The sequence below is a fragment of the Puma concolor genome, chromosome E1, assembly GCF_028749965.1.
Source record: "Puma concolor isolate L17-30 chromosome E1, mPumCon1.1.hap2, whole genome shotgun sequence".
NCBI lineage: Eukaryota > Metazoa > Chordata > Mammalia > Carnivora > Felidae > Puma > Puma concolor.
Genome location: NC_141680.1, coordinates 63,335,044 through 63,352,257, shown reverse-complemented (window position 1 = coordinate 63,352,257; position 17,214 = coordinate 63,335,044). Strand labels below are relative to the sequence as shown.

The following is a 17,214-nucleotide window of genomic DNA, read 5'->3' as shown; positions in this document are numbered from 1 at the left end:
CCGCGCCGGCCTATGGGGGCGGCGCACAGCAGTGGGGCTACCGGCGGCCAGCCAATTGCGAGGCACGCCGGCCGAGCGCCCCGCACGTCCGGCCGCGGCGCCCGGCGCAGGCGCGGCTTCCAGCGGCCTGGAAAACCCGGGGCAGAGCGTGGCTGGCGCGGAGTCGCGGGACAGCTCGGGCCTGGGTCGAGGTCCGCGCGGGCTGGGCGGCCGGGGGGGGGGGGGGGGGGGGGGGGCGGAGCGCGTGACGTCTGCCGCGAGGGGCTGCTGCTCGGGCTCCGGCCGCGGGGTGGGTGGGGCGCGCACGGCCCGCGCTGGCATCCCGGCTGGCAGAGCTGGGAACCGCCTCCACGGCTGGAGGTCCGCGGGAGACCACCGACGGCTGGCTAAGTCAGCTCTGGGGTGCTGGGACGCGGGGGGCCGGGGGCGCACGGGGCCGGGGCTGGGGGGGGCCGTAGGGGGGTGGAGGGGCGGGGGCACAGGGGGCTGGGGCCGGGTGACCAGGAGCGCGGGAGGTCGGACACCTGTGCCTGAGAAGGTGCTGGAAGTGCCCGCAGGAGACGTTGGGACACCCCTCATCCCAGCGGAACTCTGACTCGTCTTGTGATCTGTGTCCGCAGTCTAGCATGAACTTTTCGAGCTGTGAGTATGGCAGAATGTGCTAGACAGGGAAAAGGAAGTTTCATTAAATATTTATGTAGTGGTGGTCTTCAGGCAAGTGTGGAAATGTAGGTGGGGGAGCTTCTCATTTAGAAACAAAATACAGGGGTACCTGACTGGCTTGACCTCCGGGTTGTAAATTCCAATCCCATGTTCTGTGTAGAGATTGCTTAAAAATAAAATCTTTTTGGGGGCCCCTGGGTGGCTAAGTCAGTGGAGCATACCATTCTCGATTTTGGCCCAGGTTATGATCCCAGGGTCATGAGATACAGCCCCTCCTCCAGCTCTGTGCTCACAGCGCTGAGCCTTCCTGGGATTCTCTCTCTCTCTCTCTCTCTCTCTCTCTCAAATAAATAAACTTAAAAGTAAATAAACAAGGGGCGCCTGGGCGGTACAGTTTGTTGGGCGTCTGACTTTGGTTCAGGTCATGATCTCATGGCTTGTGAGTTTTAGCCCCTCATCAGGCTCTGTGCTGACAGCATGGAGCCTGCTTGGGATTCTGGGTCTTTCTCTCTCTCTCTCTGCCCATCCCCCAACTCATGCTCTGTCTCTCTGTCTCTCAAAAATAAATAAAACATTTTAAAAAAACATTAAAAATGAATAAAATCTTCTTAAAAATAAAAGCATAATAGTCGATTGAAAGAAAGGGCATATGATCAAGCATAACAAGTAACAAGTGTTTCCAAACCACTGATGACGGTGACTGTGGACTGCGTTGTCTGCTCTTGTGTCCTGGGGCTTTGTCCCCTGCCTTGTGCTTAGGGCACACACTTCAGGGCATCACCCCTCTACTTGCCTTCCAGAAGTTTCACAGTAGTAATCAACTTATTGGTGGTGTTTGGAGTGTGTGTGTATGCTGCTGACTTCTACAAGGCTAACTGGAAGCTGCTCACATGTTATCAGCACCAGGTATCCATCATGCAGGGAACCCAGATTTGCAGATATAAAGAGGATGAGCCTGTAGCATTGCACTGACGTGTTTCAATTATACCCTTGCAGCGTAGATGCAAAGATAGGCAATGTCAAGCCCTGTACAAGTAGAAATGGTAAGAACCACATGGTTCTAGAAGAAAGCTCACCAAGTGCTGGGACAGTCGGAAAAGGCTCCAGATCAGAGACAGGGCTTGCACTGGGCCTTCCGTCCATCACAAATGCTTGGTAAGTGTCCACTGTATACAGGCACCAGCCAGAGTTTCGCAGACAGCAGTGAGCAAACCGGCAGCCATGCCCCGTCGCCATGTGTGAAAGGGGAACCAAAAGGAAGCCAGCACGCAAGACCCCTCGTGACTGAGGGAAAAGCAGCACCAGAAGAGCTCGCAAGGTAGGTGGCCCGCTGCTCTTTGCATCAAGTAGCTGAAGGCAGAGGTATGGAAGACAGACACCCAGACCCGGCTTTTACAAAGATTTGTTCTTCCGTTCAGAAGTGGACTGAGCATCTACAGTCTGCCAGACACAGGTGGAAAAAGAGAGCGGAGGCTTACGGAGGAACCGCCATCCCCACGTGAATCATCACAGCACAGCCAAAGAGCAGCACGTTCCGTAAAGCAGAGGGGCCAAGAGACGAGCCAGAAGGCCGGAGGAGGAGGAGACCTCTGACCTGCAGGATCTGTACCAGGGACCACAGCAACCTCTGGGTGGAGAGCAAGGGCACAGCCCTGAGGAGGCGGAAGGGTGTGTCAGAGGCAGGAGAAGGCATTTCGGAAGGCTTGCTGCGCTGCTGGGCTCCTCGCTAAGGGAAATGGGAACCTCCAGGGCAGTTCAAGCAAGGAGTGATATGATCCAATTTAACTTAAAAAGATCAACCTTTTTGCTGTGGGACAAAATTGAAAACAGGGAGACCCATTTGTGTCTCTTGCAGTGAATCAGACTACGGTAAAGATAGCTGGACCCATGGTCCTCAAACCTTTTGCACAGTATCTAATAAACTAATTTTGTGAAAACTTATAAGCCCCCACGTTTAAGATAATGGCAAAATTTTACATTATGTTTAAAACGTTAAATTTTTATTTTGAGAGAGAGCACGTGCGCGTGCACACGTGCAAGTGGGGGAGGGGGAGAGAGAGACTGAGCCACCCAGGCTCCCCAGAGACAATCTTAAACAGGCTCTATGCTCAGTGCAAAGGCCAGTGCAAGGCTCAATCCCAGGACCCTGGGATCATGACCTGGGCTGAGATCAAGAGTCGGATGTTCAACCAACTGAGCCACCCACGCACTGCCCCCATTATGTCTAAATAATTGCAATGAATGTAATTTCCCAGACATAAATATTGACTTTTAAAATAGATCATGACATCATTCCTTAAATGTATGAAATGGATCCCAAGTGCCATTTTGATTTGAAACCCACTAGCATATGTTTTTATAAACATACAAACAGTCTTCTTGGGTAACCAGAGTTTAATTAAATCCTTTACTCCTAAACTCATTTCCGTTCAAATTTTCCCACAAATTTTATCCTAAATAACAATGTTTATGCTTATTTATTGATGAACTTATGATTTACCCCTGGAGAGAGACACACACATATGTGCACATTAATTTGCAATTCCTGCAGATGTAAGCCTCATATTAAAATATTTCTCTTGGATTGAATTACTATGGCAGCCATTATTAACATATGGTTGGTGAAAGCAATATTAATATCTATATGCAGGTTTCGATTAAAACTAAAAAATTGAGTATATTGGAGGTTTGTCTCCTAATAGTATGTGGGGCCTTTTTTCCTTGAACCTAGCTCATACATCCGGTGATGAGAATTCCTGGAGTGGGGCAGGGTACAGAACCAATATTATCACTCGTCGTGAATGCATACACATAAGTGAACAGAACAAGAGGAAGTTTTATTACAGCAACCTAACACCGTTCTGGGAACCTCTTCTGGTTGCAGGTGCTACGGGAGAGCTGACCAGAGACTGCAGAGGCCTTGCAGGACTGGGAGGTGCTGGAACTTGGTGCAACCCAGGCAGCAGCTGAGACACCAGAAGGGCCACGCCCCAGGAGTCAGGGCAGCACACGAGGAGTAAGGGACAAAGTAAATTACCTGAAGTGAAGAGCTCATTGAATTTTCTGAACAATAGACAGGGCACAGCTGAAGAGAGGGTTTTTCAACTCAAAGTTCCATCAGGAGAAAGCACCTGAAAACTCAGAAAAAAAAAAATCAAAATGAGAAAAAGATAACAGAAAGCAATGTTAGAGATGTGTGAACAGGATCGAATGGTCTGATGTACAACAGTCGAAAGTTGTACTTCCAGAAGGAAGGAGAAAGAAAATGGAGTAGAAATATTTGAAGGGAGAATGTGTAAGAATTTTACACAGTGGGGCGCCTGGTTAGCTCAGTCGGTTGAGTGTCCGACTCTTGATCTCATCTCAGGATGTGACCTCATGGTTTGTGAGATCGAGCCCTGCGTCAGGCTCCACGCTGGGAGTGGAGCCTGCTGGGGGTTCTCTCTCTGCTCCTTCCCTTCGCTTGTGCTCTCTCTCAAAATAAACATAAAGAATTTTACAAATTGATAAGAATACACCAACCACAGATCCAAAAAGTTTGGTAAACCCCAAAGAGAACAAATTCAAAGAAAAACATGTGGACGCATATCACAGTCCAGCTTCTGAAAACCAAAGATAAGAATAAAAGTCCTAACAGGAGAGGCGCCTGGGTGGCTCAGTTGGTTAAACGTCTGACCTCGGCTCAGGTCATAATCTCATGGTTTGTGAGTTCAAGCCCCGTGTTGGGCTCTGTGCTGACAGCTCGGAGCCTAGAACCTGCTTTGGATTCTGTGTCCCTCTCTCTCTCTGCCCCTTTCCCACTTATGCTCTGTCTCTGTCTCTCTCTCTCAAAAATAGACGTTAAAAAAAAAGTTCTAGAAGGAGACAAAATTGAAAAGACACATCACATTCAGGGAGACTTCATGCGAATGACTTATCACAAGCAGTGGTGCCAGAATACAGAGACGGCATCTGCAAAATGCTGAATGTCAAGCGGTCCTCCAGACCAGTATTCAATACCTAACCAAGATATCCTTCAAAAAGTAAAGACGCAATTAATTTTAACACACGTAAAAAAAGGTATTTTCAGATCAACAAAAGCTGAAGAATGTCACCGGAAGAGGCCTTCAGGAAAGTAATGACGTTTTTCAGGCCACAGGAAGGTGGCGGCAGTGGCATCCCAGACCTGCACGAGGGCACGAAGACCTGGGCAGACGATGGAGTGGGTGACTGCAAAAACATTTAAAATAACTTCTTTAAAAAATTATGGAACAAATGCTTGAAGCAGATTTTAAAGTCACACGTTCCGGGCTTTAGAGCAATGCTGTGCGATACAGTTTCTGATGCGTTCAGTCACGGTGCCTGCCCAGCACAGGAGCCGCCGCCCTGGGGGGAGCTCGTGGGCACTTCCAGTGTGGCTAGTGGAACTGAGGAGCTGAACTTTAAGGCTGCATTTGGTTATAATTAATGTAATTGTATGTTTAAATAGCCACACGTGGTTAGTGGCTACCAGATCAGATAATGCAACCCACAGAAATAAAAAATACGATCACAAGAGAAGAAAAGATGAGGGAAGTCGGTGTTATTTCACTGTTTTGAGGTTCTTACCTGGTTAATCAAATGGTGTATGATTCCAAAGTGAGCCGTGGTAAGTGAAGGGTACTTACTGTAATTTATAGCTCAACCACTAATAGAAGTATAAATCTATATATTATATATGTTATATAATACCTATAGGTCAAAAAATATAAGGGGATAAGATGGAATTTTAAAAATACGTGAATAGTCCAATAGGCCAGGAAGAAGACAAAAAGCTCAGATGGAACAAATACAGAACAAGGTTGTGGCTTTAAACCCAACTGTGTCAGTTACTATATTAAATGTGAATGTGTGGAACAGTACAATTAGAAGCCGGAAACTTTAGGGGCGCCTGGGTGGCGCAGTCGGTTAAGCGTCCGACTTCAGCCAGGTCACGATCTCGCGGTCCGTGAGTTCGAGCCCCGCGTCAGGCTCTGGGCTGATGGCTCGGAGCCTGGAGCCTGTTTCCGATTCTGTGTCTCCCTCTCTCTCTGCCCCTCCCCCGTTCATGCTCTGTCTCTCTCTGTCCCAAAAATAAATAAACGTTGAAAAAAAAAATTTTTTTTAAAAAAAAAGCCGGAAACTTTAGACTGAGTAGAAAAGAAAAGAGAAAAACCACCTGACCGATGAGTTTACAAAACACTCTTGCAATCTAAAGACGAAGACAAGCTGAAGGTTCGAGGATGGGTAAAGCCGTGTCACGCAAACACCTGGCATCAGACCAGGCCGCCTCAGGTAAGGGCTGTCACAGGAGGCTGGTCCACGGGGTCAACTGTGGGTTGACAGGGTCAACTCAGCAATAAAATGCAAGAATCCTAAGTGCATATCGTAACAGTCTCCAGGACTCCTGGCTGGCTCAGTGGAGCGTGTGACTCTTGATCTCTGGGTTGTGGGTTCAGGCCCCACGTTGGGTGTAGAGATTGCTTAAAAAGACGAAATCCTTGGGGAGCCTGGGTGGCTCAGTCGGTTAAGTATCCAACTTTGGCTCTGGTCATTACCTCACAGTTCGTGAGTTCGAGCCCCGCATCGGGCTCTGTGCTGATAGCTCGGAGCCTGGAGCCTGCTTTGGATCCTGTGTCTCCCTCGTTCTCTGCCCCTCCCCCCCTCACGCTCTGTCTCTCTCTCTCTCTCAAAAATAAACATTAAACTTTTTTTTAAAGGATGAAATCTTTAACAAACCTAACATCCAAACGTTCAAAGCAAAAATCGACAGGTCTGAAATGAGATAGAAAAGAAGCTACAAATATAGTTCAAGATGTTAACATTTGGCTATGCAGTTACCAGAACGAGCAGGCAAAAAAGTCTAGAAGGCAAAGAAAGAACAACGAGGCCTGGACCTTTATGTCAGAACCCTGTGCTAGTTGACAAACCACTTGTGCGGCGTTTTCTGCGTGCCAGGTACTGCTTTAAGGACTCTGTGGGTATTGACTCAGGCTGCCCTGTGATAGAGCTCTACTAGACAGACGCTCCAATGGCCTGTATCACACCCGGGCAGCGAGGGCACAGTGACCTGCCCACTCCAGGCCAGCCTATACTGCCCTACACGGTAAGCAAAACTGAGGCTTCCTCTATATGCCACTCAGTAAAAAGGGTGCTAATTCTTAATGTTATAACTGTGAATTTTTTTTTTTTTTAAATTTTTTTTTTTTCAATGTTTATTTTATTTTTTTTGGGACAGAGAGAGACAGAGCATGAACGGGGGAGGGGCAGAGAGAGAGGGAGACACAGAGTCGGAAACAGGCTCCAGGCTCTGAGCCATCAGCCCAGAGCCCGACGCGGGGCTCGAACTCACGGACCGCGAGATCGTGACCTGGCTGAAGTCGGACGCTTAACCGACTGCGCCACCCAGGCGCCCCAACTGTGAATTTTTATAGTCTCTAAGAAACATAAATCAGAAGAAAATCCGCCACTGCCGCTGGTTTCATTTAACAAGATAATACAATGCGATTGCAAGTCCTGTGGTCCTAAGAATGTCACCCCGTGTCTCAGCATTTTCCCCTAAGCTGAAACACCTTCAGAGGCTCGGCATTATGCACCAGGCGAAAGCCAGACCCAGCAACCTGTGTTTCCTGCAAACAGACGTTCTCCCTGTCCAGCTCCGGCCCAGATTTCCGTTTCCTCGCACTGCTCCCGGGGGGTGTGGGTGACCTGTGCCCACCCCAGCTGTTGGGCTCTGCCTACGGCTTGCCTGTGCCATGCTCCCCTCCAGACAGCCCCCTTCCCCGCCTATTCCCGCATCAGCCCTTGTTCATACAGCTCTCCCGCCTGCAGCCAGGTACCCTCCTCCCCATCGATCCAATTCCCTCTTGACACAGCACAGTTGGCACTTGAACAACTCGAGGGCCAGGGTCGGGGCACCGAGTCCCTTGACACCCCCAAAACTTTACTAATAGCCTGCTGTTGAGGAGAAGCCTTACCAATAATATAAATGGTTGATTAACAATATGTTCCTTGTTCTATGTTTTATATACTGCATTCTTACCAAAGAAAAGGAAGCTAGAATAAAAACAAATGTTAGTCAAATCCTAAGAAAAACATTGATGGTAGTGTTGTTTTCGGAAAAAAAATCCACCTGTAAGGGGACCTATGCGTTTCAAACCTATGTTGTCCAAGGGTCCACTGCGTTTCCTCATTGTGGCCATTCTGTGTGCACAGGCCCGGGGCCCCAGGACTAACCTGTGTGTGTGTAACACTTATTTGACATTTAATAACTTCTAGCCTGATGATGTTTCTTGCTGCCTTCCTTTCATTGTTACTTAGTTTCTGTGCTGTTAGGTCTTACCTTCCCAGCTGCTGGGGCCTCCAGTTAAGGCCTCTGAGTGATTCAGTGCCAGTAGTAGATTGTCAGTATGTGTCCGTCTCACGAAATCCTGTAACTGTGTTGACTCGGCTGCCCAGCGCTCATATTGCGTTCAACTCATTGTGGCTGTGGGTACACAGAGGAGACAAATATTCTAAATGGTCTTATTTTGGCCAAGCTTTCAAAGAAAATATAAGCTATACTCATGAAAATACGGCCCTGCTGATAATACTGTAAATTTAAAAAGTATGGGGTGCCTGGGTGGCTCAGTCAGTTGAGCGTCCGACTTCAGCTCAGGTCATGATCTCACAGTTTGTGGGTTCGAGCCCCCCATCGGGCTCGTGCTGACAGCTCAGAGCCTGGAGCCTGCTTCGGATTCTGTGTCTCCCCCTCTCTCTGCCCCTCCCCCCACTCATTCTCTCTCTCTCCCTCTCTGTCTCTAAAATGAATAAACATTAAAAAAATTAAAAAAATAAAAAGTGTTATGGATGTAAGTACTATATTAAGTAAATAATAAATTTCACAATTTCTGGTTTTCTTCTTTATAGAAACACAAATACTACAGTGTAAAAAAACATACATAAACCATCTGCTACCCAGCCTTCTGAGACAAATGAGCTGTTCTGGTTGATTAAACGTCCTGGGCTCTGGGGCAGGAGTAGGCTGTCGGGGTGTCCCTCTGCCAACATCTCCATAGCACCAGGCGAGGAGTAGGCATTTTGTATATTTGTCACATCCCTGAAAGGAATTGAGGTCTACTTGATAAATCCAAATTGATAGGATTATGAAGTTTCGGACAGTTGTAAACAATCACAACCACCTGACATCAAAACCTTTCTGATGGTTTCAGGGGTCCCCTGTCGCCTGTGAGTATAATTACCAGTACCATTTTGTCAGTGTTATGGTAGATACACAGAAGTACCTATCAGCATAGAGCTCACCCCAGTTGGTGTAAGTAACTATATTGGTATATAGATCACTAAACAAAAGCAACAGATTCTTGAATATTGATTTGCTGAACTTGTGCCCTGTTTGATCTATAGAGTATCATCCCAATCAAAACCTCATCTGGTTTTTCTTATAAAAGTTGACAAGATGATGTTTTTTAATTTTATTTTTCATTTTTTAAAACGTACATCCAAAGTAGTTAGCATATAGTGAAACAATGATTTCAGGAGTAGATTCCTTAATGCCCCTTACCCATTTAACCCACCCCCCTCCCACAACAAGATGATTTTTTTTTATGTTTATTTTTGAGAGAGAGAGAGAGAGAGAGAGAGAGACAGCACGAGTGGGGGAGGGGCAGAGACAGAGAGACACAGAATCGGAAGCAGGCTCCAGGCTCCGAGCTGTCGGCACACAGCCCGACGCGGGGCTCGAACCCACAAACTATCAGATCGTGACCTGAGCCGAAGTTGGACACTCAACTGCCTGAGCCCCCCCCCCCCAGGCGCCCCTGAAGAGAATTTAAAAGAACTCCTGAACCTCCATAATCTAAAAAAAACCCTAAATTTCTAAAAATAGGCAAGAGACTGGAGCACTGTCTCACAGAGAAGATAGACACGCGGCAGCAAGCACGCGAACAGCGTGCAGCGTCATTAGTCACCAGGGAAGTGCAACCCGAAACCACAGAATGGCTACCGTTAGTCCCGACCCACCTTCCCAAGTGCAGATGACGCGTGGAGCAAGAAGTCACACACTGGGGGGGGTACAGAGTGGGGCCACCACTTTGGGAAACAGAGTGGCAGTTTCTTGTATGAAGTTACACACACACACACACACACACACACACACACACACACACACACGCCCTTACCACGTGGTCCAGCCGGTCCACCTTTGGAACTCACCCAAGAAGGCCTATGCCTGCGAAGTGGCTTGTACGACAATGTCCACAGCAGCTTTGTTCATAAAAATCGAAACCAGAAACAACCCAAGTGCCGTCAGCAAGGAAGCGAAGAAACACATCCTGTGCATCCAGGCGCTAGAGGGGCCGCGGGGAGGCAGAGCCGCCTCCTGGGCTCAAGTCCCCCCCCGCCCCAGGGAGGGGGGCCGCGCCGGCTCTCTCACACGTGCCTCCTGGGCTTCCTCCGAAGCATTTCGTTGAAAGTGCTTTGAGTTTCTACCAAAAGACACTCAGAACCTAGCAGAGTTTCGGGTGTACGTGCCCTCTGACCCCGTAACTGCAGTTCTGGAACTGGCAGAGCAGCGCACAGGCCTCTATTCCTGCCCTGCGTGAAGACAGAACGTTTACCCGACTTCAGTGTACACCAGCAGTGGCCAGTTGAGCGTCCACTGAGAAAGAAGCAGAGGGCGCATCTGCTGAGGTGTAGCGGCAGGAGAGCTGGGTGCCGCGTGCGGTGCGCGTGGTGAGGACAGGCTGGCTTACCACCTGGTAACCGAGACAGGTCCGAACAACGTCCACCAACCGCCAACAGGAGCTGCTCCCGTTTCCCGGGGGTCGGTCCTTTTCCAAAAACAGTAAGTACGTCTTCCTTTGTAATCTCAATTTAAAATTAATTAAGTTTGGAAAACACTATTGGATCGCTTAAGAGGTGAAAATTCGTGGGACGCCGGGGTGGCCCGGTCAGTTAAGCATCAGACTCTTGATTTTGGCTCAGGTCATGATCCCGTAGTTCGCGGGTTTGAGCCCCAAGTCAGGCTCAGTGCTGACAGTGTGGAGCCCACTTGGGATTCTTCCTCTCCCTCTCCCTTTGCCCCTCCCCTCCCTCGTTCTCCCTCTCTGTCTCTCTCTCAAAAAGAAACATTAAAAAAGGTAAAATTTGGTAAAATGTTTTAAATCCCATCTGATTTTAGGAAAGGGTGAGTTTTATAGATGAATAATATACCTTCTTTTTTTTTTTTTTTCCCAACGTTTATTTATTTTTGGGACAGAGAGAGACAGAGCATGAACGGGCGAGGGGCAGAGAGAGAGGGAGACACAGAATCGGAAACAGGCTCCAGGCTCTGAGCCATCAGCCCAGAGCCCGACGCGGGGCTCGAACTCACGGACCGCGAGATCGTGACCTGGCTGAAGTCGGACGCTCAAACGACTGCGCCACCCAGGCGCCCCAATAATATACCTTCTTAATTGAATTTCATTCTAAACAAATGAGAGTGGCAGAGATAAATCCTAAAATACCAGTTTTTAAAAGAAAATACCAAGAAAATCATTAAATTTACTGATATTAACTGGACCCGAAAGCGTGTGTTTCTAAGACCTCCTTCATCAAAACCTCTTTTTAGAACACATCCCTCAGGAGCTCTGGAGATAGGGAGACACGTGTTCCGACCCCAGGTACTCCAGGGGCAGGAAGGGGGTCAGTGGGTGTGTCCGGATGTGCACGCTGCATGCATGTCATAGAAGCCATCACATAGGCAGCTACATGTATTTAGCTGCTGGGTTAAGGCAATGCTCCCAGACAGGAAGCCCTCAGAAGGTGACCAGGGGTGGCCAGGCCCTACACCAGCTTCCGATGTTCTCAACCATGTTCATCTGAGTTCAAGAAGGAAAGAGAAGATGGCCTGGGTGAAGGTGGGCATGAAACCATGAGCCATGTGGCCCTCCTAGTGACCAGTGTCCCATGGCTGGCCACACGCAGACCAGCTGCCCTTAGCATCAGGGTCCAGCTATGTCTCCTCCTCCAGGCGACCTTTCTGAATCTCCGTGACAACGTTGGTGTCCCCAAAGGCACCCATGGAAAACATGCAAAACGTAGACTATAGGACAGACATGAACTCAACAGCGGAAGGCAGGTTCTGAACAGAGGGGCCTCTGCTGCATCAGCTCAGCCATCCCGGAGCTCCCCGTGGCCTCTCGGCATCCTGGACGTTGCTGGTCCTCCCATCCACTGAGAGGAGGGGCCTCCGGGCTGGCTTTGCCTCCTGCGCTACCGCACCCAGGCACTTGTTCATTCGCACGTCACTCAGCAGGCTGGGCCCTGTGCCGGATGCCAAGGGCCCACTGAGAGCAGAGGGGACATGGGCTGCCTTTGTCAGGCCAACGGGGCAGGAGGCCTAGATGCAAGGCATCAGCACACCTCATCTGGAGCAGCAGCCCAAGTTCCCTCACCCACAGCCAGCCCCTTCCCCGAGACCCTCCCCCCACGCATGCCCAGCCACCCCCATGCAGGAGCCTGCTCCCATCAGCCACCCTGACACCTGCCACACAGTGACAACTGTTCCTTCATTGGAGCCGCCTCATTCCCAGCTCACAGAGGGACAATCAGTGTGCACATGCATTCTCCTTCTTTAGGAGACCTTAAAAGGTTATTTATTTTGAGAGAGTGGGGGAGGGACAGAGACAGAGAGCGAGAGAGAGAGAGGGAGAATCCCAAGCAGGCTCCATGCTCAGCACAGCGCCCAAGCAGGGCTTGGTCCCAAGACAGGGAGATCACTACCTGAGCCACCCAGGCGTGCTGTGCACATGCGTTCTCCTGTGGGGCTCAGCCCAGGTGGATTTCCTGACTGTCCTCAGCACTTGCCTGATGCAGAGTAAGTTTGAGAAAGTGACATAATGAGTAAACAGTAACTCCAGTTGGTTGCCGCTCGTTGGCCCATGCGGAAGCCTTCCTGAGCTCAGGAGGGTCAGGATGAAACCCCGCCTCATCCTGGAGGCCCTTGATCTGGGGGTGGGACGTGGGTGAGAACAGGTGCATGAGAGCAAGGCCATGCTTTGAGGCCTCCTGATGGTAAACATCAGAGCTGTCCTGGGGCATGCGGCCTGGACCCGATGGCCTAAGTATCTAGCTAACAGAAATAATCCAAAAGCTTTCTCTTTGAAGTCCATTTCAATTCAACAATATCTGTGGAAAGCTACACCCATAGGAGACACTGCTTCATTTAGGAAACAAAATACAAGAAAACAGAGATTCTGGCTCTAGTGAATGGGTGACGAAGAGACAAATGCCACAATTTCGGGTACTGGAGAGTGAGTTACAGACAGGCGAGGAGAGGCTAGAAGAAGCTGCTGACTCTGGACCAGAGGCGGGTCTCATTCCAACCTTCATGTGGACAAAAAGACAAGCATGAAAAATGACTTCTTTTAAAGTAGGCTTCATTGGGGCGCCTGGGTGGCTCAGTCGGTTAAGTGTCCGACTTTGGCTCAGGTCATGATCTCACAGTCTGTGAGTTCGAGCCCAGCATCGGGCTCTGTGCTGACAGCTCAGAGCCTGGAGCCTGCTTCAGATTCTGTGTCTTCCTCTCTCTCTGCCCCTCCTCTGTTCATGCTCTGTCTCAAAAATAAATAAACATTAAAAAAAAATTTTTTTTAAATAAAATAAAATAAAGTAGGCTTCATGCCCAGTGTGGAGCCCAACGCAGGGCTTAGACTCACGACCCTGACATCAAGACCTGAGCAGAGATCATGAATTGAATGCTTAGGTGACTGAGCCACCCAGGCGCCCTGTTAGACACAGAAACAATCAGAGATGAGCCCAAATCCCCAGGCTCACGCACACTTGTGTTTCCTAGCCCTGAACCCCGAGACAGCGCAGGCACAGGGACACCATCTACACCATGTAGTAGCAGCAAACACCACACTCCAAGAAAAGAACCAAAACTCCTTGGGGAAATGTGAAGGAACCACTAAACTGTTTTCCAAAGTGGCCACAACCTTCTAGGTTCCCACCAGCCACATATGAGGGTTCCTGTTGCCCCCACCTTCCCAATGCGTGGCGAGGGCAGTCTTTTCGTGGGTGTGCTGCGTTTCCCCCATGTCTAAGGACGCTGGGCATCTCGTCCTGGGCCGACTGGCCGTGAGCAGACCAAGGGTCACTGGTGGTGTTTTCAGGACCAGAGAGATGTGCGTGTGTATGTGCCGAGGGGGCCTTAGTGGAGAGGGGAAAGTTGGAAGCGTGAATGGGTCCGGGTCCCTGCCTCCCACAGCGGGGGCGGGGGGGAGCGGGTCTCCCGGAGCAGAGATTGCCAGGTCCAGTCTAAGGCTCTGGCTGCTACTGCAGCTGTGAGCAACGCTAGGCCGCGGTGGCCATCCGCTTCTGCCTCGGACAGTGCCAGAGGCTGCCCCGGGCACTTCGTACACACTGTCTCATTAAACCCCCAGCCACCATGGGTTGACCGTCGAGACTCTCACTCAAGATGGTGGGGAGCGAAAAGCCTGGCACGCGGGCAGGTCCTGGGCTCAGCTGGGATGCCCACTCCAGGGCCACCCCCAGGAAGCAGGGTGGAAGAAAGGTGAACACAGCCCCGCCCGGGGGCCCGGAGCGGAGACCGTGGGGGATGCCGCCTGGGGTCCGCAGCACGCTCCACCTAGCCGTGCTCCGGCCAGCTGCCTGGGTGCTCACCTGGCCAGAGGTTGCCCCAAGGGGGTCCGCTCCTCCAGCCCCCGACTCCAGGTGCCTGTGGAGTGAGGGATGTCCCAACTGAGCTCAGGACCCATCCCGGGAAAGCAGGTGGGACGGGAGCACTCTCGTGCAGGGACACACCCTGCACAAGTAGCCCACACTGTCCCAGCAAGTATCTTCCCCTCTTAGTTTCTCGGGAGGCCTGCGCTCGGGGGACACCCCCGCAGCCACAGCAGCGAGCGCACCGGGGCCAACCCAAAGTCTTTGTAGCCAGACACTGCAGGTCAAGTCTTAGCAAATCTGAAGCATCTCGTCCAGACAAAGTCTGGAAGTTTCAGAAGAAATGACACTTGAACTGGTAACGATGCAGCAAAAGGGCCTGAAGAAATACGTGGCCGGTGACAGAACGCCACACAGGCACGTTAGTCCCTGAATGTGGCCCGTGGGCATTCCATCACACCGTCACAGAGCTCAGCACTGCATGGAGGAAATTTTACTTTGTAGTACCTTTTTTAAAGTTTATTTATTTACTTGGGGTGGGGAGGGGCAGAGAGAGGGAGAGAGAGAATCCCAAGCAGGTGCAGAGCACCATGCAGGGCTCAGTCTCATGACCCTGGGATCATGACCTGAGCTGAAATCTAGAATCTTACATTCAACCTAGTGAGCCACCCAGGCGCCCCTGGGGCAATTTAAAAATGCATCTGAGGGGGCACCTGGATGGCTCAGTCAATTAAAAGTCTGACTCTTGATCTCAGCTCAGGTCTTGATCTCAGGGTTGTGAGTTCAAGCCCCATATTTGGCTTTGCACTGGGTGTGGCACTTACTTAAAAATGCATTTGAGCTGCGTTGTGTTTGCCGTAAGTTCAGATCAACGTTGCATACTTTAGAATTACTGATCATAGAAAAATCAAACACAACCAGAAGGAAATATGTTACTGAAAGGAAAAACTGAAGCAAAAAGTCTGGTAGAGACTTCAAAAACTCAAAAGTGTATCACAATGTCAACCAAACACTAGTGGTCAATATCATGAAGGTAAAGAATCTTGATAACTAAGAAAATATGGATAATGGAAGCGACAACAGTGAAATGAAGAATACTGTGAGAGCAGGACACCCCTCAACAGGAAGCAAAAAAGCAGAAGGAACCGACTGCATGGAAACTACGACACACCCAGCCAGCAGGGCGCCGAGGGTGGGCCTAGACCGCTGACTTTGAAGTCTCTTGACTTCATGGAGTACCAAGATGCTGCATTACACCTGTTACGATAAGCTATCATTCCCCCCAAGCCTGTTTAATGAAAAATCCATTTGTTTCAAATCATGATTCCATTTACAGAGATCCAGTAAATGTACAATGGGCAAAGATGCTTCTCAAAACATTTGAAAGAACTTTTTTTAATTAGTTGCCCTGTATTTTTAAAAAAGATTTTAAGGGGCGCCTGGGTGGCGCAGTTGGTTGAGCGTCCGACTTCAGCCAGGTCACGATCTCGCGGTCCGTGAGTTCGAGCCCCGCATCAGGCTCTGGGCTGATGGCTCAGACCTGGAGCCTGTTTCCGATTCTGTGTCTCCCTCTCTCTCTGCCCCTCCCCCGTTCATGCTCTGTCTCTCTCTGTCCCAAAAATAAATAAACGTTGAAAAAAAAAAATTAAAAAAAAAAAAAAGATTTTAAGTAATCTCTACACCCAACATGGGCCTCGAACTTACAACCCCGAGATCAAGAGTCACATGCTCCACTGACTAAGCCAGCCAGGCACCCCCGAAAGATCTTTTTTTTTTTTTCAATTTTAACATTTATTTATTTTTAAGAGAGAGAGACAGAACATGAGCGGAGGAGGGGCAGAGAGAGAAGGAGCTGCAGAATCGGAAGCAGGTCCCAGGCTCTGAGCTGTCAACACAGAGCCCGATGCGGGGCTCGAACTCCAGAGCTGTGAGATCATGACCTGAACTGATGTTGGACACTTAACCAAATGAACTGAAATTAATGCCCCTTCAATTAAAAAAAAAAATTTTTTTTATTAAATTTTTATTAAAAAAATTTTCTTGAGGGGGTGCCTGGGTGGCTCAGTTGGTTGAGCATCCGATTGAGGCTCAGGTCATGATCTCGCTGTTCCTGAGTTCAGGCCCCACATAGGGCTCTGTGCTGACAGCTCGGAGCCTGGGGCCTGCTTGGGATTCTGTGTCTCCCTCTCTCTCTTCTGCTCTCTCTTTCTCTCTCAAAAGTAAATAAAAACATTAAAAAAATTAAAAAATATATTTTTAAACATTTATTTATTTTTGATAGACAGAGACGGAACACACAAGTCGGGGAGGGGCAGAAAGAGAGGGAGACACAGAATCCGGAACAGGCTCCAGGCTCTGAGCTGTCAGCACAGAGCCCGACACGGGGCTCGAACTCACGAACCACAAGATCACCACCTGAGCTGAAGCCAACTGAGCTACCCAGGCGCCCTGAAAAATCTATTTTTTAACAGGAAAACTGCTACATAATGTTGACTAGCTTGTTCCAAGACTAAAGGTTGCCTATATTGTTTTGCTTGTAATTGGCTTTCAAGACAGACATCACTTACATCAGACAGACTCACAAAAATCATGAAGACTGCACAGAGTATGTGGACTGTGTTTACTTGGGTCACACACAAACCACAGAAAGAGTGAGCTTAAAAAAAAATGTTTTTAATGTTTATTTATTTTTGAGACAGAGAGAGGCAGAGCATGAATGGCGGAGGGTCACAGAGAGAGGGAGACACAGAATCTGAAGCAGGCTCCAGGCTCCAAGCTGTCAGCACAGAGCCCGACGCGGGGCTTGAACTCATGGACCATGAGATCATGACCTGAGCTGAAGTCGGGCGCTTCACCGACTGAACCACCCAGGCGCCCCTAGAGTGAGCTTTT

At 49.5% G+C, this 17,214-nt stretch overlaps 2 long non-coding RNA genes across 5 annotated transcripts; one reads left to right on the top strand and one right to left on the bottom strand.

Moving 5' to 3' along the window:
• The first annotated feature begins 98 nt into the window (after positions 1-98).
• On the top strand, positions 99-5,210 carry LOC147574617 (uncharacterized). Of its 4 annotated transcripts, none has more exons than XR_015244369.1 (3): positions 99-191; positions 1,464-1,985; positions 2,082-3,252. It is a non-coding gene; the product is annotated as an uncharacterized LOC147574617 (long non-coding RNA). The 4 variants fall into 4 exon arrangements; XR_015244367.1 differs by lacking the exon at positions 99-191 and adding an exon at positions 3,548-5,210 and having other exon boundaries at positions 488-1,985; positions 2,082-2,331; XR_015244368.1 differs by lacking the exon at positions 99-191 and having other exon boundaries at positions 488-1,569; positions 1,660-1,985.
• LOC147574616 (uncharacterized) lies at positions 3,476-10,489 on the bottom strand. The gene is made up of 3 exons (XR_015244370.1): positions 9,837-10,489; positions 8,003-8,146; positions 3,476-3,794 (listed from the first exon to the last, which is right to left on the bottom strand). It is a non-coding gene; the product is annotated as an uncharacterized LOC147574616 (long non-coding RNA).
• Positions 10,490-17,214: the final 6,725 nt, after the last annotated feature.